This window comes from Topomyia yanbarensis, chromosome 3 (assembly GCF_030247195.1).
Source record: "Topomyia yanbarensis strain Yona2022 chromosome 3, ASM3024719v1, whole genome shotgun sequence".
Classification (NCBI taxonomy): domain Eukaryota; kingdom Metazoa; phylum Arthropoda; class Insecta; order Diptera; family Culicidae; genus Topomyia; species Topomyia yanbarensis.
This window is the reverse complement of record NC_080672.1, coordinates 374501358-374527820: the sequence shown is the minus strand read 5'-3', so window position 1 is coordinate 374527820 and position 26463 is coordinate 374501358. Positions and strand designations below refer to the sequence as shown.

Genomic DNA, 26463 nt, shown 5'->3' with positions numbered 1-26463 from the left:
CGAATCTATTTAATATTAATACTACAGCGGGCCCCTTAAAAGGAATTATCGTTCCACTAGGTGCTCTTTGTAGCTATTATTTGTACTTTATACTGTAATGTTTGTGCCGGTTACTTTCACGTGTTAATTTTGTCTATTTTTTCGTTCTCAGCGTCTTCGCGAATACCTTTTTTTCATTTTTGTGCTGACCTTTTCTTTGTACGCTGAGAACTGATGTGTCCACTACCAGGGGGCTCTCTTTGCGAGCCTTTTGGTGTGGGGGTGAGAGGCGGGCTATTAAAAAAAAAAAAAAATTAATTTGGTAACAAAATTTTTTATTTATCATTTTAAGAATTTCGCTTATCTATATCAGTCCGACTAAAATTGTCTAATCTCACCTTCGTACTTCTTTTCGGTAGGGGTCGGATTTAAACCAAATTTAAAATAATCGTTTCCAATAAGCACCACTTCATCATCTACATATGACGTCATCATGGACTGGTCAACGCGCATGTATTGTATCCCCATGCGATAAGATAGGCAGACCTGAAAGTTGAATGCCTTCAAATAATATTGTTCGTATTTTGTTTTATTATTTTGAGTAAACATAGCTTTGTTATTATCACGGATCGGACGAAAGGTAGACGGCACATTTTTCGCGTTCATTTCGATTGAGCACCCGTCGACCCGCGTATAAAATGTCGAAAGCTCGTGTTGTCACAGGTGATAACGATAAGACAGAGATCCTTTTGTTGGTTGTTTATCGGTAGAAAAAGAAACGACTCCAAAGGGAAACGTTATGTAAAGTGGTTCGCGTAGCAATTATGAATAGTGATTCGTGACGAACCAGCTTTAAGTTCCCCCAGGATAGCGAGTGTGTGCGGTTCGAACAATTGCAATAAATAGATCCTATGAAAAAGTGCTGTGATTCTCTAGTAGATAAGAACTTCATACGTTATAATAGTACCTAAGCTCGTATACAGGTGTAGTTCTAATGATTATCACTATGAACGGCGATAGCAAGACTGAGTCCTTCAAACTGCTGCAGCTATCGGACGACTCCAAGAGTCTGTCGGATCTGGAACTTCCGGAAATCACATCCCAACGGAAGCGGAAAGTACGAAGGTATGTAAAGTATGCGGCAGGTGATATCCACAGGGGAAACCTCGTGATCACAACAAATTGTGCTCCCAAAATAGAATGCTTTCACGCAGATGCTAATCTATTATCGGTGTCATTTGTAGAAAAACGCGTCCAAGGGCAACGTCCATCCGGCACGATGACGATCGAGGCAGAACGTCGCACATCGATTGCAAGAATTTTGGACTGTGGCTAGCGATCTTGATGACCGTGCTGTGGCTATTCATAATATCGTACATCACATCGGTGGTACACCACGAGAATCGACGGCTGGAGATAGCGATTGAAAAGGGTGAGTGTTGCACACTTTGATTAAAGCTCCGCTCGTTTGAAGCCGAGTACGATAGAATGAGTTTCAAGGGCTTTTGCCGATTGTCGCTGGTGTTGTTGGGTTGGCTATTTATGGCGCTAATTAATTTATTGTGCCGGAATTTAGTCATTCAGTTTGGAGTAAAGTCGTGGCGACAGAAGATACTGAAAACGAACAGTATTTTTTTCTTTCGTGGCGTACATGCACCGATTCAAGATGCAAAGAAACGTGCTGTGGAACCCTTTCATATCCAACTTTTTTCCAGCGCGTCTTGCTTGTTTTTGTGAGCAAATCATTCCTAGACCGTAAGTTTTCGCTATATACAAACGTTTTTAGCAAACCTAAGTATGAAGGGTTCATAGATATTTTAATTATTTTATTTATTAAATCATTTGCCTGTTAGAAAAATTCTATTTAACATACTGTTTTATGTTATACGTCTACGAATCTGCTAGGATCTAGGTAACATTTCCCAAATAACCGATATTGCGTCTAAGTTTGTTTGAGGTTCGCTGTTGTTGAATCTGACAGTGGTTCCCAACAAATTTTGGCAATTATGTGCTCAACTGTGAGTCGTGTTTTACACTTTAGGTCCTGTGGAGATTCCGCCCATGATATGTAATGGGCGTGGGTTGTCTTGTCACCAAAAACCCGAATCACAAATAAAAATGCAAAAAAGTAGATTTTCCCATACGAGTTCCCATACAAATTTAAAACATAATGCGCTACGCCGAGTCAAAACAAATCGGCTCTGAAGTTAGCGCAAATGTGTGCGACTCCAAATGGAACCAAAAAAGATTGGGTTGTACAGTCATAGTAAACCAGCGGTTTCACCCTCACAACATCCCACCAAAATCAACCCATCCAAGATGGTGCCAATACAAACTATTGAGCGATTTCGCGTGCAACAGCACAGCTATTCACATTCGGATGGCTTGGCCCCAGCATCCCTTTCCCTTAGTCCATGTTGTCGTTAGAGGGACGACTAATTGATCTAATTGATCCACTAGTCACTTTTCGTATTCCGTAACCCACTCTAAACCCTATTTAGAATCTATGTAAAATTAGGTTCTTTACTGAAACAATTAACCTCACTTTTCTGGACAGTTCGCTTGTACTGTTTACATGGACTTAGAAAAATTTGTTGACGAGTAGATTCGCTCGAAGCAAATCGTAAAAAAAATTTAAGTCCATGTAAACAGCAGGTATAAGCGAACTGTCAAAAATGATCACTCAGTACATTTGTGACGTCACTGTAAAGTATTCAATTGAACGGGAACCTGTTTTCATTACCTTTTTACGTCACTACGTGTACAATTGCAGCTGCGAACAATGATTTCATTGGTAGTTTGCAGTTTGTCAGAACGCTATCTGGTATTCGGAGGCGAACGCTCATTGTGAACAGCGATGGCATTTGTATTCACCACTCCATCTATTTTCTTCATCGTTGCCTTTACATATGCTGAACAAGGGAAATATCCACTGCAATATACTAAAAGATTGGGGAATGTGAATAAAATTACATTCAAAAAGATTTCTTTTGAATTTTTTGTAATGAATCGATTGCTACAATAATATGTTTCCATTTTGTCTTAAGTTTGTCACACTATATACGAAGGAAAACGACATATTTGAAGAAAAATTCGTTTGCTATTTAGTTATTTAAACTTTAACCATCACGATCATTCGCCTTTTTGAAATTAATTTACAATTCAAAATAGCTAAAAACAAACAAATACATAATGGAATAATATTTCTGTCGATTATCCTGGATGCACTGCTTGCCCTAATTTTCTTTCTTGGTGGTGAGCAATGGTCAGGTTTACCCTCTACCGCTTGCTGATCATTCCGTCTGCCTTCTCCCTCGCTTGCGTCTATATCCATGTCGCCGTCGCTAGAACTTTGATTATCGCTGTTACATGTTTGGTGCTTTTTGTTTTTTCGAGTAACTCTGATATAGCCGTCTTCTTTTTTGTTTATTTCTTTTCTACGTATGTTAACTATTTGCTTAGCGATACCGTGGAATATTGTTTGTCCGTCATTTTTTTGCCGACTGTCTGTGATGTATCAGCAGTGTTTTGGCGCATGACTTAACGAAGTGTACCGCTTGGTTACAGAACTGGCACGTAGGTGTCTGCCCAAAGTATGTGCATTAGGTTCTTTATATTTAGTAAACACCTTGAGGTGATCTGCCCTCGAAAGTTAGCTTGGTTCAGCAGCATTCGCACCACCAGGACCACCCTTGAGATTGCCAGGAAAAAAGTTTCTTTAAATGGCGTTGGAAACGGATTCCACATCTTCATGCTTCGACATACATGCAGGCGAATTTCCGTTAGATCAAGGTCCATATACTCGGGGGTCTCGGTTTTGACGTTTTCATATTCGACGCCGTGTTGCAGGTTGTTATTCGCTACAAAGCTTTCTACCACGAAGAAGGAGTTGAACGCTATTAGTGCTATTGGTCTCGTATAATGTAGCTGTATGTGTGACACTTCCGTGAGCACAAGTTCCATTTTAACCTTAATTAAATTTTTCACCTCGCATACTGTAGGTCTAAGACGGGTTTGCAAAAAGTCAATCGCGATTGTGTTCTCCCGTAATAGGCGGAATTTAATTTGAGGTCACTAATTTCACTCGCAGTTGGTGCCACGGTACTTTGCTGTGTCTTTATGTTACACGTACACGTTAGAGCGGTGCGGTGCGCCTAGTGTTTTTTATTTTTATATTATTCAAAGGCGGTGCGCTTTTTGACTTCTAATCGGTACGAGATGAGGAAGCAGACTCTCTTCTAGCATTCAGTACGTTAACATACAATCGCTTAAGATCTTCGCGGTCATCCACGTATACCAAAGCCCGCGATCTCACAAACATCAAACATTGATTAAATAAATGGTTTACCGCTAATAAACTTATAAACGCAGGAACCTACAAACTTCCAAGTTCGTGCGGCAATGCATCGATCACTTCCGTAATCTCTTCGTTCGATCTTAGCATCCTAGGTCCATGCCTTCAGCTGCACTAATCAAAAATGACGCTCATATTCACTAGACCACTCGTTCCATGGCGATATGACCAAGAACTCTAGTGATATGGAGAAACTGACTCTCTTCTAGTATCTGTACCATACTCTAAAAATTAAGTATCAGATACACGGTTCGCGCGTGATCATTTAAGAATACCCGCTAATATGCGAATGTCCAAACGGTTATAAAATTGAATTTATGCACGCGAAGTTATACTTGCTAGCGCAAGCGACAAACACGTTAACATACAAACGCTCGAGCCCTTCGCGATCATCTAGACCCGCGATTTCTCAAACATGAAATCACTCCGGTGACTCAGTAAACAGTAAACAACATTCATAAATTTACAAACGCGGTCCCAAGAGTGAGCCTATAAAAGCCCGCATTCGCGCAATCATGAATCGGTTACGTCCGGAAGCTGCTACTCGGCCCTAGCAGCCTAGGTCCATGTCTTCAGTTGGACCAATGAAAAATGACGCTCATCCACTAGACAACGAGTTCCATGGTGACATGACCGGGAACTATACTCTCTTCTAGCATTTAAGTCGTACACAGATAATTAGGTATCAGATTCACGGTAAAACCCGTTTCAAATATATTAGAATTTAAAAACCTGATCTAAACTTCAAGTATAAAAGTCGGACAGGGACTTTCCTTTGTATGAGTCGGGAAAGAAAACTTCAGTATAAAAACCAGTAAAAAACATCCGATTCTTACAAAGTAGATTTTTTAGCCGACTTTTAATCTTGAACATCACAATACGGATGCTCCTGCGTACGATTTATTTATTTTTAAGCGGATTTTATACTGATGGTTCAACCTTGCCGACTTTTACGGGTGAGAATTTTTAAAGCGATTCTTATGCTGTAGAATCTCTGTCCAATTTTTAAGCTTGAAATATATTTCCGATGTTTATATTCTAATATGTTTGAAGCAGGTTTTACGAAGCATGTTCTGTCCTTGCGGCTTTTAATTTCTGTCGCTCACATGAGAATATGCGAATGGACGCACGGTTATAAAATCGAATTTATACATGCGAAGTTACTTACACGCTAGCTCACGCGACATACAAACACTCACACATCGAACACGTTAACGCACAAACGCTCGAGCCTTTCGCGATGCTACACGGGATCGTGACGTCCCTATGCCCACACATCTGAACCGTTCAATAAATATTCAAATATCTTTCAGAATCATGGTCCGCTGCAATTGGCTTTAAGGGGGCCTCTGGTGTAAAGTGCTCAAAACGAACGTTATTTTGTTTTACGATTTTGAAGGCAAGGCAACAATGGATCTTTTGTGCAATATTAAGATCTATTTATACATTCATTGTGTATGAAAAAAAATATTTTCGGTCACGCAGAGCCACAGATACGAACGTTCCAAGAGTAGCCGTCCAACCATTTCCACGTCGAGGAGCGCCGCGGCGAACACGATAACTGTTGATAAAATTGTCTGACACAGGAAATCCAACAAGATTTGTAAAACTTAAGCTTCTAGTTAGTCGATGAACCAAAAAAATTGCTAAGTTCATGTTTCAGAAAATGGCTTCATGAAAATGGAAAAATTTCATATTTTACTGTAAAACTCGCTCACTTTTCTTTAAAATAATAGTGAGAAAATATTTTTTAATTCAGTTTTCTGTGGTTCATCAAGAGTTTTTGAATTATTATGTTCGCCAATTTGAAAAAAGTGTTTTCGAGAAAAACGCTATTAAAGGGTGTTCCATATCAAATTACATCACGAAAAAAAACACTGTAGAAAATGACCCATTGGGTATCTTCTCTTGAAAGTTTGAGTAGAAGTAGTTTGGAGTGTATTGCTTACACTGTAATTTTATCGCTGTCAGTTTTTTGAAAATTGTTGTCGCTAGATTGAAATCTGTGTGTGTTATAGAAAATACACACGAGAAATGCAAGGCTGCTCAAAACAAAAGAAGCTCAGCGTGGTCACCGAGATTGCTAGAGGTTCAATACTAATAATTAAGCGGATAAAAAAGAAGTTGATTTTTTTTTGCCCATTACACCACACTCCCATCTTAAGCAGTGTTTTAGTGGGTGGCATTTTCCGTCTCGTCTGCAATTGTAGCGAGTGATTCTGACGGGGAGCCCTTCCGAGAACCTAGGTCTACAGCTCCAATAGGACAACCCTCAAAAAACCATTCCGCGAAATCTCTTCAGTTTGACCTGCAGCACACCGACTCCGCGATTTAGTGCGAGTCACGGGCTGCTGAATTTTCGAATGTAAGGTGTCAAAAATGACGTCCAAAATGGCAGCTCCAGCAAAAGATGTTTTGAAAAGCGACCCCATCTGCGGACACGCTACAGGCAGCAAACCAAAACGATCCTGAAGATTACATTCCGTAGAGGCACCTTAACCTAAAAAACGTGAACAAACTCGATCTAGATACAAAATGGCGGCCACTTGAAAATAAAGTATCGTTTTTTTCGCATGATTTTGCCACTTCGGCCGGCTGTAAAAAATCGTTAATGATCAAAATATTGCGATTTTGTAGGTTACAGCACCCGAGAATGTTGTCTTCTTTTAGGCGAGCAATACCCGAAGTTGATTGGTTGAGTGGTTTAAAAACGAGAAATCCCGCAGATTCGAAAAATCTTCTTCCGAGAAAGCCGCCATTTTTGACACCTTACACTCGAAAATTTTTATTTTATAGATGAAACCTTAATAAATATTTTGCAGAATAGCGCACATGTCTAAGTCTTTTTACCGCTTAAAAATGATTAAACATTAGGTACTTTTTGCCACAATTATATAAGAAGGTCCCCTTAAGGGCCGATTTCATCACCCTTGCTTAGCGCTTAAGCCAGGTTTAAACGTACCTACTGGTGAAATTTTTGCGCATTCTTGTTTGGCTAAATTTTGATCGTAACACCCTTTACAGTGCGTGCGCTTAAAGTAACTCTAAACTAAAATATTCATCAGCAAGGAACTTGGAAGGGTTCTTCGATTTCAAAGCAGATTATGTACGGGCTGGCTGTGTACAATAGTGAAAGATGAGCGGGCGCACAAGGGAACTAGAGAGTTACGGCCAAATATCAAGCAACCTAAAAGCCCTTTTTGAAAAAATAAATTCTACGTCGTACTTTGTGATAGACTATTATACCTTGTATACAAAATGTGCTCTCATCTACAAAGACATTATTTGGTAGATTAATCCGATGTTTTAGAGTTAAAGGGCGAACACGAAATTATTGCGACACATTCAACAGGGCATAACTTTTTTACCATTGGATAAAAATCAACCAAATTTTGCACACTTTCTCATTGATGTGTATTGTTTACATGCTGTCAAACTCGAAGTCGTGTTTTTCGATTCAACGAAAATGGAGGTGAACCAACGCGAGTCGAGAAAACAAATTCTTTCCAAACACCTGGAATTTCCTGACCTGTCGCACCGGCAGTTGGGAAAAATGTTGAACATTCACCATTCAACCGTCTCCAGAGTGTTGAAGCGGTTCCTGGAGCGATTGACGTTGGACCACAGCAAAGGAGCTGGAAGAAAACCGGGACCGGAGACCAAAAAGACGGAGGGAAAGGTGAAGCGGATGATTAAAGCAAATCCCAACGTCTCAAGCCGTGATTTGGCTAAAAAGATCGGCATGTCGCAGAGCTACGTCCAGAATGCAAAGAAGAGAGCTGGACTACATACATACAAGGTACCGAACTTCCCAAACCGCGATGAGCGGCAACAATCGACGGCTAAAACTCGGGTACGGAAGCTCTACGAGAAGATGCTGACAAAATATGGCTGCTGTGTGATGGACGACGAAACGTATATAAAAGCTGATTTTAAGCAAATTCCGGGGTTGGAGTTTTTCACCGGCAAGAGCAAGTTCTATGTGGACGACAAATTTAAGAAGAAGAAAATGTCGAAGTTCGCCTCCAAATATCTCATTTGGAAGGCCATGTGCTCTTGCGGACTGAGGAGTGAGCCTTTCGTGACGAAGGGCACAGTAAATGGCGAGCTCTACAAATCTGAGTGCCTCGAGAAGCGCTTTTTGCCGTTCTTGCAGCAGCATGACGAAGCTCCGCTATTTTGGCCGGATTTGGCATCATGCCACTATTCTAAAAGTGTCCTGGAGTGGTATGAGGCCAATTCTGTCCATTTTGTTCCAAAGGACATGAATCCGCCAAACTGCCCGGAGCTGCGCCCGGTGGAGCAGTACTGGGCAATGATGAAGCGGGACCTTCGGAAGAGCAAGAATACAATCAAAAACGAGAAGGACATGTTAAGAAAATGGAAAAAAATGAGAAACTGGTGCCGGATGACACTGTAAAGACTTTGATGGAGGGTATCAAGCAAAAATGCGTTCAATTTTACACTCAAGGCTCCATCGATTAACTTTTCTTTTGATTTTTTAAGTAAATATATGTATAAAACTACCCTAAAATTTTGGTTTGATTTTAAACATTATAAGAAAATTGGCATGACATTTTCGGTGTCGCAATAATTTCGTGTTCGCCCTTTAGACTGTCAGTTGTAGGAGAGCTGTGACACTGATGAGTGATTAGTTGCTTCAAATTATCACGAAGTTCGAAAAAAAACAATTAATATTTCAAATTGCCAATGCAGGCAATACAAAATAATGGATGTGCAACTAGTGATCTGCGAAAAGCCTCAGCTCAATACTAAGTGGATTGAATTAGATTTTTACAGTGTCTACGTAGACGCTTTTCAATAAGCTCTGAAGCACTGGGATCAGGAAAATCAAGTAAAGCACGAAAAGCTCTCTCATCTGACGAATCTATCAATCAATCAGGCGAGCGAGAGAAAAAGTTAGCCAAAAAACGAGAGCAAGAGAGCGAGAGTTAGAAGGTGGAAATCTACCCCATTTGTTCTGATGGCGGAAAAGCGCCCTTTGAAGGATAACTACGTTTTCAGTTCTCCCTCAGATTCGGTCAGATTCGTACCTCTCGCGTAGGGAGCCAAAGCCTGACCCCCAAAGCTAGGAGCGGGAAACCTTGTTCTTAGTTCGGAAAAAGTTATTTTCTCATTAGTGCTGGACACTTATCAACTTTTGCGTCCTGTCAATCAAAAAGGTAGTGAAACTTTGGGTGTTTTAATTCGCTCGGTGAATGCTTTTAATCTGCAGTAAGGAGCATAATGAAGGATGCGGTCCTTTTTGACGTATGAGTGGATTCTGAATTAAGATGTATTACCCGGGAATGCGACACGGTGCTAGCAACGGATCACTGAGGGAATGATGTGAAAAATTTAATCTCGGAACAGGATCCCTTAGGGCAAAAGAAATTAATTCCTTTCAGTATCCCTCGTCAAAGACGCCCTCCACTAGTAAGGCTTGTCATCGTCAGTCTAATGAGATAGGTGAAGGCAGGGGGAGAAACCCCATTTGACAGGTGTGATATGTTGGTTTAATTGTGTGGAAAAGTGAAAAGTGTACTCTAGTAGCTCGGATAAAATTGGATTAGAACGGGCAAGGTCGGATTAGCCACTGCTGTTGCTGTTGTTGTTGTGTTTACTAATTGTTACATCAAAGCTAGAAAAAGAATGCACAACATGCCAGGATGTAAAAGCATTATCAGCGCGTCAAGTGAGAACATAATGAGAAGAGAACCCTGAGAGACAAGAAATTGAAATCTACATAGAAAACGGACAAACAGTAGCGCTATACCATCGGAATGGAATGCTTTTCCATAGACTTCGAACAGCCTACCACCCACGCATTCCGCATATCTGGTGCTCCAACGCATTTGACGCGTGGATACTGGAGAGACAGTGGAGCAAGGAGGTGGTGAATACTGTTGCTTGGTAGTGCTTTTGTCAGATCGCTATCTGCAGCAGAGGCAGCGAAGGGTTGCCAAACGAAGGGAATATTTTGGGTTACATGTTGCAATTTTTGAATTGAAACTAATTTACAACGTCATTTAGGTTTTACTCTGACCTAACGTAAGCTCATAAAATGCTCCACATGTACTGCGTTTGACAATTTTCGATGGTTTGTTTACACGGGTGTGACGTGTGTTTGAATGCAACCGGACATCCGTTTTATACAAACTAACGTAACTGGAGAAGTGAGAAAGCACCGCGAATTGTAAACAAACCTGATAGTCTTATTTGTGCATTGTGAATCAAAGGTTATGTTATGAGAATATAATTCAACAGATAAGTGCATTTCAATAAAAATCCATCTGGGACTTTTGTGCGTTAATGGGTAGAACAGTGTCCTTCATTATTTGTATCAGTCTATAAGAAATTATAATTGAATGTTAATAACTTAGATTTTAGAATTTACCAGCAAACCTTCTTTTGCAGGTTGATTGTGAGACTATCATGTTCCTTCGTGGTTATTTTTCACCTAAAAATATAGTTCATATCCATATCAATGTAGTGCAATCGTGAACATTTTTAATGAGAACTGTTAATTAATCGAACTAAATTAGTTATTGGAGAGGCATATCGAGTTTCTCTCATCAGAAGCCAACACTAACTTAGTGATAGAACTAAACTAGCGCCGGATTAACGCTAGCTCCAATAAACGGAGACACAGTTTGTGTTCCTTAGCAAACCCCTAGTCAAGCGTGATGTCCCTCGAGAATACAAATTGTGACTCCGTTTATTGGAGCTAGCGTCAATCCGGCGCTAGTTTAGTCTTGTCACTAAGTTATTGTCGGACTCTGATGAGACGAAGTTGAAACGAAAATTCCATAACTAATTTAGTTCTAGGTTTTGGGTTCTTCACGCGCAAAGATGGTTTTAAACAGTTTTCTCCTTAATAGAAAAAAAAATACCAAAATTGTTCTCCACTAAGCAGAAACATAGCATAGTCTAATCCATGATGACGTCATCAGTTTTAACTTTGACAGTAGCAGCGGGTGGAACTGTGTTCGATGTTTTTCTTCTTCTTGTGTTGTGTTTATTTTTGTTTGAAAATTGACAATCACTGCTTTTGTTTACCAAACTGTATTGAGATAGTTGCGATTTTTTATTTAAAAAGACTCATGACTGTGTAGTAGGTAACTGTTAGTCGACTGAAAAGACGTTGGAAGTTCGTTTGTGTTAATTCCTGCTGTAGGTAAAGCAGCGGAACTGTGATACACATCGATTGGGTCCTCTCACATAAGCTGTTTAGATTCTGAGAGCAACGATGTCCCTGAAAACATGAAAATGTACAATCTTCGTGTAGAAGATTGTAGCGATAGAAAAAAGCGGATTTCATGATAATGCAATACATGCCGGCTCTAAGAGCAGTACACATTATTATTCTGCTACGGGCTTTTTCGAAAATCTGAAAAAATCATCGAACTAGAAAAACTAGAAGAACTAGGTACATCGTGATGCATGAAAATCGCAACTCTCCACCAAATTATCAAAAAATTAGTTCAGACAGATTCCCAATGTGGTCAACTGCATCCGGGCGCTTTTCTTCTTCATGTAAATAGTTGTACCTGTATGAAAATTTCTAGTATATCCTTACATTGGAAATATGAAAAGTAACTGATTTAGTGCCGATTTCTTCACCCACACTGAACTTTTAAAAATAATGCGTGGGTAAAGAAATCGGACCTTGGTTTATTTAGTCACTATTTTTGAGTAATTATTCTCTGGCAAGAATCTGAGTATGTTTAACAAGATTTGTTTTCATTTCAGATGAAACACCAAATGTAGAGAATTCAAAAACGGATCATTCCGAGTCCATTCCAATGAAAATCGCGAGTGTCGATTATTAAAACAACGATATCGTTTGCAATTGGCACGGTTGCAACAACGTGCTGCCTTTCTAGAAACGATACTACGATAATTAAAACGACGGTTTATTGGCTGAAAAATGACTGGTATTAGCAAATATTCAACGTATTTACAATTTTGTAGAAAGTTGCCAAACCTTACTGTGTAATGACAAAGAATGAAGTCTTCGTAATGATATTGCAAAATCTTCTAAGTAACGTTTCATTTGATGAATATTACTCCGTGTGAGCTACAACAATTTCGAAGTATTTTTACCGAACAGTATTCGCAATGTACGAGTGCTTGAAGTATGCAATCGAAATCGTATCAAAAGATACAATCGATAAGCATACGCCTCGATCGTTCAAATAACAGTATGGGGATAGAAAGTTATTTATTATTAGCATTTTCGAAATTAGTACAGAGAGACGGTCGAATCCTAAAGCTAAAGATCATCAAAGCGCTTACAAACTTATGCAAACTACAAAATTTCTAATCGGCCCGGCAGCAAATGGAATGCTTGTGTTTATCTGTTGCTTGTACGGGACGATGCTCTGATCAGTTCATCATCAAAAAAGTCCGAATTTCTCGATATTCTCGAATGCAGCTGATATAGTTCTTGCTGACAAAGGATTTGATATCCCCAATATAATCACATCTAAAGAAACTACTTCCTTAGTAAAGGGACTAAATTGAATCCGTTAAATATTGATAGAGGTAAATGAATCACGTCGCTTACGGCCAATTTCTTCACTTGAATGAAAACCGGTTTTCGTTGAAAAACGATTTTCGGCTAATTGGTCACCAGCAACCTGAAAACTGGTTTTCAACGAAAACCAGTTTTCATGCAGTGAAGAAATTGGCCGTTAGAGTTCACGTGAATAATTGGTGTTCTGAAATTCAAATTTACTTCTCTTAAAGGAACAATTCATGTCGACTCTTGGAGATGGAATTAATGCCGTTGATTTGATTGTATGTTTAGCTTGTATTTTAGGTATTTTTTATTCCTTGAACATTGCCATCGCAATAAAGCGTCGAAGACTTCTAATGGGATTTTTGGTTGATGTGCACCGGTGTAGTGGAGTGCACTGGTTTTGCACTTTCTAGCAGAAGTGTCAATGGAACATACCCAGTTTTCTACACTTCTGCTAGAAAGTGCAAAAATGGTGCAAAACCAGTGCACTCCATTACACCAGTGTCAATCAATCGAAAATCCCATAAGTGTAGCAAGTACGTTTCGATAACAACCCAGTAAAGTTGAGCCGGAATCCAACCTGTTTCTAACTCGCACTCCGGCTCCAGTGTCCCTGGTGTCGGAATACTATTTAGAACCAGGTTCATTTTTCTGTATAAATTACTGGGAAATACTATGAAGCTCCAGATCAAACCATTCGGAATTTGATTCGGAATCCTAAATGGATGCAGTATGGCATCCAGCTCAAATGCAACAATCAACTCCGAAACTGGGATAAATCCTCAAGAAAATACATGAAATGTTTATTGCCAGCTGGTAGGGCAATTCAGAGGTTCTCTTTTCACTATCCAGAAAACCTTGACTTACTGGACACAACTTTCCGGAGACACTATCTTCCAAAATGTTCAGTCTCGCATCAAGTCAAACCATTTTAAGCCGTAAGGTTTAGATTGTTGCAATGTAGCTGAAAACCATACAGGACCCACTCAGGATTCCGATCACTGGGTGCCATTGAACTTTGAACCCATTGAACGATAAGTGACATTTATAACTATTTTTTTCAAATCCGTCTGTCCGTCGACTGTGCATGCAAATTTGCCAAGGAGCAGATTATGGCATTCAAATGGGAGCAAGCAATACCATGGCAGTGTGAGGTCGGGACATTTTCTCGTTCATCCGTATTGAATAGATCACTTGAACAAATAATTTTCGAATGTTTTCTGTAACTATAGAACTAGCAAGTGAAACTATTTTATTGGTTAAACTTACTTTTCCCACAACCACCTATTTTCCTCTACTATCATGTCTTCGACTGTATGTACAAACCAGTTTAATTTTTATTGTAGCTATCCAAACAACGTTTTTTTTATTATATTGCCAGTATACGACGAAAGTTCATTAAAATGTCAACAACGAGTCAGTCGTCACGGATGTTGATAGCTCGCATAGTCGAAATACAACATAGTACGGATCAATGTTTCTAATAACTTTTGTTTTATTGATGTACCATGATGTATCAATCGATAAATAAACTTCTGGTTAGCTATTGTTAGATTTTACACATCGGAGGACAAAGAGGTACCAAGAACCGTAATATTGATTTCACCCACAAATAACAAAATGCCCTAAATAAAAACTCTAACCAAAGCTACTCTTCGTTGACTTGATATTCAGTGCAAACTAGTAGATTGTCGCATTTAATAGGATTACAAAATTTTATTAAATTACGTAGAATTACTACAAATCGTATTAACCAAATGTAAACAATCGAACAAAACGTTGGTTGCAGTGTAAAATGTACCCAACAAGCAAAAACAACAACTGTCATTCCACCCGCAGCAAACGTCAAAACGGCCGGGAAGTTGAAATCGTGGATTGGACTATAGGACCATCGAATAGCTCGACAATGTATCTGGCATCCAGTTCTATCTCCCCACAGACTGACTGCCACCACCTAATCTCTCCATGTGACATTGTATTGGTATGCGCGCGCCATCTCGCAATCGATAAGCCACTGCTGCTGCTGCTGTAAGTTGGGCAAATAGATGTAGGAAAAATTCTTCGCCGTCTCTCACTTGCTTGTTTACTTACTATACTCATCTATTGATGGAGGGGGGGGGGGGGGGACAGTCGGCTTGTTATCCGGTGCCACAAACTTTTCCTCCCACTTACCACTGCGGACGCACATATTTGTGCAGGGCTTTTGTTGGACACCGTGTATTTGACAGATATTGGAAAACGGGCTTTGACGACGTGATGATAAATGCCGGAAGGTTAATAGAAAATTTTCCCCATTGTAATGGCTGCAAATGAACTTTCAAAAGGGAGCTATAAAATATTCAAAAGCATGGTTGTTTCTCATTATTTTCTATTGTTGTCCTTTCTGTTATTCAGTACAGAGGAAACATCTAACAACACAAACTACTCAACAGAATTTCATGACTTCTCATTAATTAAAAACCTGATTTTTGACAGTCGGGACTATAACAGAAGTAGAGATTGGCTATAATTCGTATAGCAGGGATGGACTGTGGTTGACAAACAACAAATATTTTATGCGTAGCCAACATCTCGCCGCGGTTCAACATTTTGGACTCCGTTTTTTGGTTACTTCCCCCAAAAAGCGAGTATATGGTAAATGGTTTCGCATATCTCGAGGCTCAGGTATCGCTTCAACCACTTGGCCTACTTTCCGTTTGATTGTTTTATTATAACTGTCAATCTTCGCATTCTCGTTCCGGTTCGAACAGAATCATGTTTCCGACACAGCACCTAAAATATTACAGATTGGACTGATTATTTCCGGTCGATGCTCCCGTAAGAAACAGGCCACTGGCAATGATGACGTACATATATGATGTGACGTCCAAAACATTAATGTTTAAAGGACTAGTTGGGGTGATTTGCCAATATTAATCCTATCCAGAAAGATGATATTGCCGTAGTATTTCGTTAATTTGTCGATCTATAATCTATGATATCTTTGCTTATATTCTTAGAAGTGAAAATTCGAATCGAGCATCCTAATTTTCATCCTACCAATTTAGCCAACGTACGCATATAACAGCTGCTACTTCTAATGAGCACAATGCCAACAGGAATATGGTTGAAATGGACTCAACACACTACGTGATGATATAGCATACATTATTCACACGTACAAACTTGTCAGTTCGTTGTGACGACGACGTTCATGACCTTTATGCTATTCCCAACTCTGGCGCAGCTGAGGGATTCCATGAGAAAGCGGTCGACCATAAAACATGACCATCACCGATACGAACAAAACTTTTCAGTTATGCTCGGTTTATGAAACTCCATGATTTCCTCTGGCAATTAGAACATTTTTTCACAAGAGCAATTTTTCAAAAGGGCATAAAAGTTTTATACAGTAAAACTATCCGAGAATAAGTTAAAGGGGATAAATAGTTCTGCGTGAAAATATATACGCTAAAAAAGTTGACATTTTTACGAAAACAAAAACGGTGCATGGTTTTGCGAAATAACGCGATTTTTATGTATAAAATACCTAGTTCGATATACCAGTTCAATTATACGATTATCCCTTGAAAAAAACATGCAAAAAAATCCGTGTTGTTTTAGAACCCATGAAAAATATTTTTTTCAATAGACATTTAATAACGGAAGCTGAAAATAAATTACATTGGATATTTTCGATTGGGGATCTGCCAACGTGTCAAAATCGTGCATTTTTCTATTTTAGGAGAAGAGTTTTTAATTTAAATTCATGTTATGGTAGTTGAAAGTCAAAAATGTTCGACAGTTTGCAATGCACAAGGGTGCCCCCAATGTTCTAAAATAATAGTAGTTCTCGACATTTTAAATGCACAAGGAGGTCCACTAATGTTTGATAATGGTACCTTTTTAAACATGTCAGCAAAAAGTTTTTAATTAGAATTCAAGTCACAGAAAATAGATACTTTGTCTCGATACGAAATGTGTTCAAGCATCGCTAATTGTGGGGGAGCCGCTCATTTACCGTAAACCGGGGTGACATTGATCCCTTTTCGAAGTAATCATTGCATATTTTTAGACGCAACACATTTTTTTCAAGTTTAATATTTTTAAACCATGTACTGATGTACAGGGAACAAGATTGGATGGTTTTACCGAAAATTGTCCGCTTATAGCCTTTTTTCAAAATGATTTCAAGTTGAAGTCCGTTTTCGTGTTCCGGGGTGACTTTGATAACCTGCATGTTCACCCACATTAAGTTATTGATGTCAATGTTTTTCAGTTGTAGTGAATAAAGTATTCACGAGTAAAGGCTATACGATCGCTCTGAAACCCGACTCTTTAACTGAGGCCTGGAGGGCTGAGTCTCTTATACCATTCAACTCAGTTCGTCGAGTTCGGCAAATGTCTGTGTGTTCATATGTATGTGTTTTTTTTTCTTTTTTTTTTAGAGCTGTAAAAAACTTTCCAGGAAAACCCTAGACCAGAGGGAAAATGTACAAAACCCCAATATCTCAGGGAACGGGTTTAGGCTGCAATCACCCGACCCGCTAAAAAACCACTGCTCTTGCCTAGAACCTGATTTCTCCCCAGCACTACCATACGGCATTACTTCGGGGAAGGTTTTTTATGTGCATAGCACACACTCTAATTCAACTACTTACTAGTTCGTTTCTTCCGCAGGGTTACAGCCCCACTCCTCTACACTCCACCAATTCTCTACCAGCCACACACACTGGCAAGTTCTGCATGGCAGTCGGAAAGCTGGCTGTGAGTCGAGGCTTAGTACACCTCCCCTACGAATACAGTCTGGGCGGCAAACTTCAGACTGTCTAATTCACCGAGCCCTTCGGCTCCCTTGTGCCAGTTAGCACCGCAACTCCCTTCTCGCACCATTCAGCGCCGTTTACTCGTTGAGCACCAGACTTGTTCGCGAACTACTCGGTCTAGTCCCCGACGATGGACCTAGCCTACTCCGACGGAGAATTCCCCGGCGAGAGAAGTTCTCCCGAAACCGAGCCAACCAACCAGATGTCGAGGTCAGTTCGGCGATTCCGGTGGATCAGGGCGTCCGATTCGCTGATGCCCCGACGACCTGCGACTGGTGGTATTTCGTCGCGGTCTACTCAGTCTAGTCCCCGGCGGTGGATCTAGCTTACGCCGACGGAGAGTTCCCCGGCGAAGGAGGCTCTCCCGATACCGATTCTTCTTTTGTTTTAGCACCACAATTTCTTGAGCTCTTTGGCTTCCTCTCGTTCCGTTTCGCTCTACTTTCCCGATGAGCCATTCAGCTGTTCGCGAACTACTCAGTCTAGTCCCCAACAATGGATCTAGCCTATTCTCCTGCAACCAGGCGGTAGATTTCTCCTGATTCCGATGTTCGTTTTTGTGAGCCATCCCAGTAAAGTTCAGCCGGAAATGAACTGGAATTCTGGCTGGTTCCAGTTCGTATTCCGGCTCCAGTGACACAACCGATTCTAACTAGAATCGGTTGTGTCACTGGAGCCGGTGCACGAACTGGAACCAGCCAGAATTCCAGTTCATTTCCGGCTGAGCTTAACTGGGATTTAGCTCTCCGCGTCGTCCCGATCTACTCGATCTAGTCCCTGGCGGTGGATCTAGCCTACTCAACGGGCCATACAGTAGGTGCTGAGGTCTATCCGGCGATTCCGGTTGGAGCGTAGCTTCCGGTTCACCAGCGCCCCAACGACCCACTGCTAGCTCTGCGATGCGGTCTACTCGGTCTAATCCCCGGTGGTGGATCTAGCCTACTCACGAGCTACCCGGTAAAATGTCGAGGTCGGTTCAGCGATTCCGATGAAGCTTGACGTCCGGTTCACAGGTGCCCCGACGACCCAACTCAGTGCTATGTCACGTACTACTCAACTGGTCCCCGGCGGTGGACCTAGTCTACACAGTTGGAGAGTTCCCCGGCGGCGGAATTTCTCTAGAAACCCGATTTGCGGCTTCTTGTTGGTCTCTTCGCCACTTCCTCTGCAGCTCGGAGAGTAAGCTCGAGACCACTCTGTTGACAGCGTCCCAGGTATGTTCGTCACGGCACATCTCTTCGACGATATTGTCCACTGTCATACCAGGTATACCCCTACGAACTTCTTCGAAGCTAGGGCATTCGAAGACCACGTGTTCTGGTGTCTCCTGCACAGTCGCACACTCCGGGCAAAGGGGTGACGAAGCATGTCCAAACCGATGCAAGTACTTACGGAAGCATCCGTGCCCGGACAAAAACTGCGTCAAATGGAAGTTCACCTCTCCATGCTTCCTATGTACCCAGGCCGATACATTTGTGATGAGTCGGTGGGTCCACCTTCCTTTCTCCGCGTTGTCCCACTCCTGTTGCCATTTAGCCAACGAGTCCGCTCGAACCAGTCTCCTAGCGTTACGTGCATTTCTCCACTGATAGCATTCCACATCCTCCGCCAGGGTAATGCAGATGGGGATCATCCCGGCGATAACGCATACTTCCTCCGACGATATTGTTCTGTAGGCACTCGCGACTCTTACGGCCATCAGTCGGAATGTCCTGTTTAGCTTTTCACGGTTCCGCTTGGTTTTCAGCGCAGCACTCCAGGCATGATTCTCGCTATTGCGTTCGTTGCCTTCGTCGACTTTTCACAGGCGTAATCAACATGGTTGTTGAAGCTCAACCGGTCGTCGATTATAACTCCCAATTGCTTCAGTGCACGCTTCGATGCAATCACGTGCCCTCCGACGTCGATCTGCATCCGGGTAACCGATCTGCAGTTACTGACCAACAACACCTCCGTCTTGTGGTGAGCTATTTGCAGCTTGACCCCGTTCATCCAGCTCTCGATCGCGTCTATTGTCTCCATCACCGACACCTCCACTTCTTCAAGTGTCTCACCCATCACCAGGGATTGTAATTCTCTCTCACTCACGCGAGAAGTAGCTTATCCGATGTCCAACTTTTCCGAGATAATATGAGTCGCAAAATTCTCCGTCTCCACAAATAGCGCGAGAATGATTTTCCGGATAAAATTTATTTGACTTTTTCCCTCTCACCGGAGAAGGTGATAAAATTTTAATTTCGTGGAAATCAATAAAAACTTAAAAAAATACACTTAATTACAAAGAAAAGCGGCAAAGAAGTATGATAGACTTGTTTTATCGTGTTTTGGAATAACGACAGCAAAGCAGGGAACGCAATAAGGATACCGTGATAAACTCATTCACTCATTCTCCGGCTGTTTTATTCATCCGGAGAAATAACACGTTGTATTTATCCGGAGAAGTTGTGTGAGTGCCAATAACTTTTCGTGTGAAAATGTGAGTTTTTATTGTCGCAGTAGCAAACTATCCGGGCGCATTTACTCATATGAGCGATAAATGCAATGCCTGCCCATCACCGTTAGTGACACGTCGTCCGCGAATCCTACGATTTTCACTTTCCTAGGCAGCTGCAGCATTAAGACCCCATCGTACATCCCGTTCCAAAGGGTTGGACCGAGAATGGAGCCCTGAGGAACGCCCGCTGTGACACGCAATGACTTCTGCCCTTCGCTCGTCTCGTACAGCAGCACTCTGCTCTGAAAGTAGCTCTTCAGGATCGGCATAGATAGTCGGGAACCCTCATTCTATGCAGCGCTGCAGCGATGGCTTCCCAGCTGGCACTGTTGAACGCGTTCTTCACATCTATCGTGACCACAGCGCAGTATCGATCTCCTCTTCGCTTCTGTTTAGATGACTTCTCAGCACTCTCGAGCACTAACCGATTTGCATCCACTGTCGATGCTCCTTTGCGGAAACCGAACTGCATCTTGGACAGTCCGCGCTCACCTTCTGTGAATTTCGTCAACCTGTTAAGAATGATCCTTTCCAGGAGTTTTCCGAGTGTATCCTTCAGACATATGGGCCTGTACGAGGTCGGGTCGCCAGGTGGCTTCCCTTCCACATTTCGGGGAAGTTGCCTTCATTTAGGCACTTCTGCATCACTATCCTGAACATGTCCGGATATGCCAGGATCGCAGCTTTCAGTACCACGTTTGGTATTCCTTCCGGACCAGGGGCTTTCTTTGATTTTAGGCGCTTCGATGCTTCTGCTAGCTCGTCGTTAGTCACCTGCCGATCCGTGTTTGTTCCTTCTTCTTCGCCGTACGGTGTCGGAATATATTCATATAGTTGGACCGTGCTTCGATTATCTTCAGCTTGTTCGGATACATTTCGGCTGGCGTCGTCGGGCCCTTCATTTTCGCCATCACGACTCGGTATGCGTCACCCCAGGGATTGGCGTCTACTTCTCGGCATAGCACCTTGTGGCACTCTGACTTGCTAAGTCTGATCTCCCGTTTTAAAGCGGCCCTAGCTTCCCGAAACGCTTCCTTACGCTCTTCTCTATCTGGTTCCTACCTTGCTCTTTGGGCCCGCCTTTTGGCTCTGAGACAAGCAGCGCGTAACGTACTAAGCGTCTCGTTCCACCAGTAAGCTGGACGCCGTTTGTTGCGTGTTTCCAGTTTTCGCGGCATTGTGGCTTCCTGCAGGATACACCCTCTTGTGTTGGTTACTCTACTGCTCCATTCCACATCCCAGGCGTTGAAGTCACCACCAATGACTACCGGCTTCCGATCTATCAACTGCTCGGTTAACTGCTCCAGCATTAGGCTGAACTGCTCTACTGTCCACCTTGGAGGAGCGTAGCAGCTACATACGAAGATGCCGTTGATTTTGGCTATCACGAAACCCTCGTATGAACGTTATACCACTTCTTGGATGGGGAATCTTCCCATTACTTGTATCACAGCGGTTCCTGATCTATCCGCCACCCAGTTACCGTTATTAGGGGGGACTTGATAAGGCTCTGCGATCAAAGCGACATCGCAAATAGTTTCTGTCGTAGACTGCCACAACAGTTGCTATGTATGTGTATGTGTATGTGTGTGTATGCATGTATGTACGTATGTATGTATGTATGTATGTAACCAAAAATATGCACATCGTTTACTCGGAGATGGCCGAACCGATTTTCTCAAACTTAGTTTCAAATAAAAGGTACAAGGGTCCGATAGGCTGCTATTGAATTTCATTCAATTCCGACTTCCGGTTCCGGAGTTAGAGGCTGTTGAGTGCGGTCACGCATGAAATTCCCATATAAATCGGAATCAGCGCGTTATCTAAAAGATGCAAAACTTCATAAAATATATTCAATATTGCTTAGATTTATAGCTACATCATACCTACATTGACCACTTTGGACACCTTCGGCGAAACCGGAAGCTTTGAGAAGGTAGCTAAGTTCCTGAATTGAGCTCACGTCTGCTTCTCTGTAATATCTGACTCGATTTTCTCAAACATAGTCGCAAATGAAAGCTACAGCATCCCTACTGACTGCTATTAAATTCCATTGGAATCGGAGTTCTGGTTTCTGTATAACAGATCGAAGTATGCGGTCACATTCGATATTCCCATATAAACCGATATAACGATATCTAAATAATGCAAAACTAATTGAAATGTGTTCCGAATTCCTTTAAAGTATTGGTTCAGATCACTAGTAGCAAATTGTTGTTGAGAACAGTTGAGGATTCCAGAAATTCGAGGAAATGGCCAAGTTCCGGAATTAGATTCACAACTGTTTCTCATATATTGCTGACTCGATTCTCACAATCTTAGCCTCAAATTCACATTGATTGCTACCGTATTTCATTTGAAAGAAGTATTGGCTCCGGAGTTGATCACGATCACGCGAGAATTTCCCTAATAATCTTTTTGCCTTTCTCCTATAGAAAGGTTATGCAATCACCCTGAAAATCGACTGTTTAACAGTGGCACGGAGGGCCAAAACTCTAATAACATTCGATTCACTTCATCGAGTTCGGAAAATGTGTGTGTATGTGTATGTGACTAATAATGGCACATTGGTTACTCGGAGATGTTCTTAATCTCAAATGAAAGGCACAGTTAGATTGCCATTGAGTTTACTGGATGAGAAGTGCGATCGTACAGTATAGATTTTCGATTATTTTATAAATATGATATGATTTTCGATTATTTTATAAATTAATGAAAATTAACGATGAAACGTATACTTGTTCAATAATGAAAAAATAATTAGAATCGGCCAACAAACCATTGAGATATGGCCTTTTGCAGTTTCCAACTTTCATCCATTTTTTTTAATTTACACATTATATTTAACGTTTGGTAGACAACCCTATTTTCATATTTTTTCAGTGCTCCATACAAATAACACCTTTTATATATTATATTTATGAAATTAAATGGTAAGGTTTTCCTTAAAAACCGCGACACGTATAAACGATCTAAATAGTCAATGGACAAACATGGATTCACGCTTGAAATCTGTTAGAAAATAGAAAACCCATCTAGGACCGCATACCACATCCAAACCGTTATAAACTTCGATTCCGTCAATGAAATATTTTCAAACTTATAGGGGATATTTTTGATTACTATATCTTTCGAATACCATGTACTAAATAAGTAGACAATTTTTTTTTTGTTTATAGAGATAGGACCAAACCCGTGGGTGCTTGCTGGTAGCCTTATGAAACGTATCATAAAACTTCAAATCGCAATTTCTCTCGATCATTTTGAAATTCACTGAGAAGATGCTTGGATACTGTATCTTTCGAATGCCGTATGACAACTTTATGGTCATTTTTTTGTTAATAACGGTTTTAGGAACACCGTGAGGGATGTACGGAGAGGTAACCCACTGACCAACCACCACCCCCTCCCGTTATCACTACCTTAGAATCTCCCACAGATCACCCCTCATTACATCCCCTTTGACTAGCACCACTCTCTCTCTCTCTCTACACTATTATCTGAGGATAGTTCGGTTGTGGGTTATTCACACTCTTCACAAACCCACCCCCGCATGCCAAAATACGTTAGCAGGAAAACAACATTGAACTAATGCTGATTAAGCTAATTCTAATTATATTTTTTTATTTGAAGTGTTTCGCCGTCGACACGTAACTCAGCAAGTTCGTGGCGAGCCATTGTGTATAAGTGCAAAGTGTATTGAGTTAAGTGCCCATTTTCACCCTATTAAGGAGAGTACTTCACTAATTCATTCAATTCAATTCGGTCTACAATCGATGGAATGCCTATAAATTGGTATCTAAAGCTTTACTTTGTTGATAAAAACCAATCTAATAACTCAAATGCCCTGAAAATGAAGAAATCCTCGTGTTTGGACGAAACGAAAACTGGAATCGAGCGTCCCAATTGTCATCCTTCCATTTAAGCTAGGTGGATAAAAACAGATTTTTACAAAAAACTGATTCTTTTTTTAGTTCTACAGCGGCGTAACCCCTTAGTAATTATTCGTCACGAGACTTCTCCAGAGTCAACATCCCCTCGAATTCTAACATTTAAGTTGCTTCTTGCCAAATAGAAAATAAAAAAAACTATGATCAGTTTCGCTTCTGGATTTTTTCCCATAATAATCAAATTTAGAAACTGTAGCTTTTGGTATCAAAAATGCAAGGCTTCTAAAACAATTTGGCATAATTTTTTACTCGCAAATAGCATTTCACAAGCCACTCCAATGTCCATCTTCGTCGAATGATGAATGAGAATATGAATGAGAATAAGATGAGCTTCCATCACTTCGAATAACCTGGACCTGAATACTGGTCGCGGTGGCAATGTTTCCCCTAACAGGGAAAAAATAAGACTTGATTTTTTGCGGCATGGTATACAATTGAGCAAATACTTGAAACATATGTACTACCAGATTGGTTCTTTTCCACTGTTAGGTGAATTAAATCGGTTATTGGTATTTTATTTATTTATTTATTATTTTATTTCGTCAAACAGATGTAGACTACCAAAAATTATTTTACTGTATCGATTTTGTTGGCTATTTTCGGCAAATTTGAGACTAAGAGAAACGAAAGCAATGAAATTGAAAGACGGATAGGTATTCTAGAGCGAATCAGTTATAAACTTAGAACGGAAAACTAGAACTATTTTACGATGTTTACTTATATGCTATTCATTATTTCTACGGTTGACAGACAATTTAATTTATTTCTGGACATAGTAAGGTAAATTTTTCCATAATGTTCGGTATATTGGCGCATCCTTCGATTAACCGAGCCGTTTTTGCCTAATTTGTTTTATAAGGTGTTTCTAAAAATAATTTACGATTTCTTATATGACGGCTTGATGCATAAAATTTTATTTGCGAATATAATGATGCAAATTGTACGCATTTAGAAATAATGTCATTTTTAAGATTAATCATTGCAAATTCACGGCGTACTTCAAGCGTTTGTGTGTTAACGAGCATTCAGCGTGCCTCATATGATGGAAGAGGAAAAGTCGTTCAAATGAAGTGCATATAAGAGAAATTGTTTTTGAACCGATTCAATGTGTTCTTCATGTATGCACTCCATACAACGCTGCAATATTCCAGAGTTGGTCTGATATGTTTGTTGTATAGTGATTTAATTGTGTAAGGGTTTTCAAAATTACGGCTGAAGCTTTTAATATAGCTTAGTATACCATTAGCTTTATTTATTATTGTATTGTTATATTCAACAAATAAGTGCTATGAGTCTAAGAAAACGTCCAAAACTCGCACTCAAAAACAATTTTATTTGTTCCTACAACAATAATTATCTGATTCTGCTAATCAATTAGAACAATTTTTTCGAAGATAAAAAGTCTCTACGATGAACATGTACTGAAATATCTAAGTTTGAATTGTTGGTGTTGGGTTCTTGGTGACACATTTTCAATGTTAACAAAAACCAATAAATTTTCCCACCAATGTTACCCATCTATCTGAAAATCGTAATAATATTTTTTAAAACCTTTACAAGTCACTGTTTTGATCAAGTTATTAGCCACGTTCTGGACTATACGTTTATTTTGTTGGTTTTGTTTTAGCGATCTGTATGAACGGAGATGCAAAAAGTGTCTTGCAACGTAAAATATACATACAAATTTCAAAGGCTATGCGCAAAGTGTGAGAGTAACCAATCATCCCCGAAATTTGCAGTTATTTAAGATCAAAAAGGAGCAAATCTTCGGGAGCGTATATGCATCTGTTTTTTCACTCTCGAGCTGTGAACGAAAAACTCCCAAATGATTCATTGGTGTTCAACCTACCTTATACTTGGGCAATACAATATCGAACCCCAAAGCTACACTTAAATTATGTGCTTTCTATTTCGAAGAAAATGATAAATAATAATAAAAATAATAATATTTAAAGAATAAATCTTTTTCGTGCAATCATGAACCAGTCTAGCAATCACTGAGCTGCGCGTCGCCTATTAAGCAATAGTGTTATCCACGTGTGGTTGTGTTAGTACGAGATTCAGGTTCAGCCGGGTGGAATTTATGGAACGTGAGGCTAAATCTTGTGGAATAATTTCACACACACAAACACACATTTTTAGTTCTTGTACGTATATTTTCATACTTCTTGCAGATGTGTTGGTTTTATAGGCTGACAACTCATAAAAAATAAACGATAAAAGTTTCACAACAATCAAGCAAAGTCATTTAATGTACAAGACTCAGTCTTTCGTGTCTTACGTTGGATGGGAACTTAAAAGCTGTGCCATTCTTACATAAGATGGCAATAACACGAACTGTCAGTGGAAACCCCTTT

The 26463-nt window shown here is 40.5% G+C and overlaps 1 protein-coding gene across 6 annotated transcripts in view; it reads left to right on the top strand.

Moving 5' to 3' along the window:
* The first annotated feature begins 9371 nt into the window (after positions 1-9371).
* LOC131694253 (adventurous-gliding motility protein Z) overlaps positions 9372-26463 on the top strand; it is a 50649-nt gene continuing 33557 nt past the window's right edge. For 3 of the 6 annotated variants that reach the window (XM_058982808.1, XM_058982807.1, XM_058982803.1), the window contains exon 1: positions 9372-9516. The gene's annotated coding sequence lies outside the window, so the exon portion shown is untranslated. Of the gene's footprint in view, positions 10029-26463 lie in introns of all 6 variants that reach the window. The other 3 variants (XM_058982805.1, XM_058982806.1, XM_058982804.1) reach the window with 3 other exon arrangements.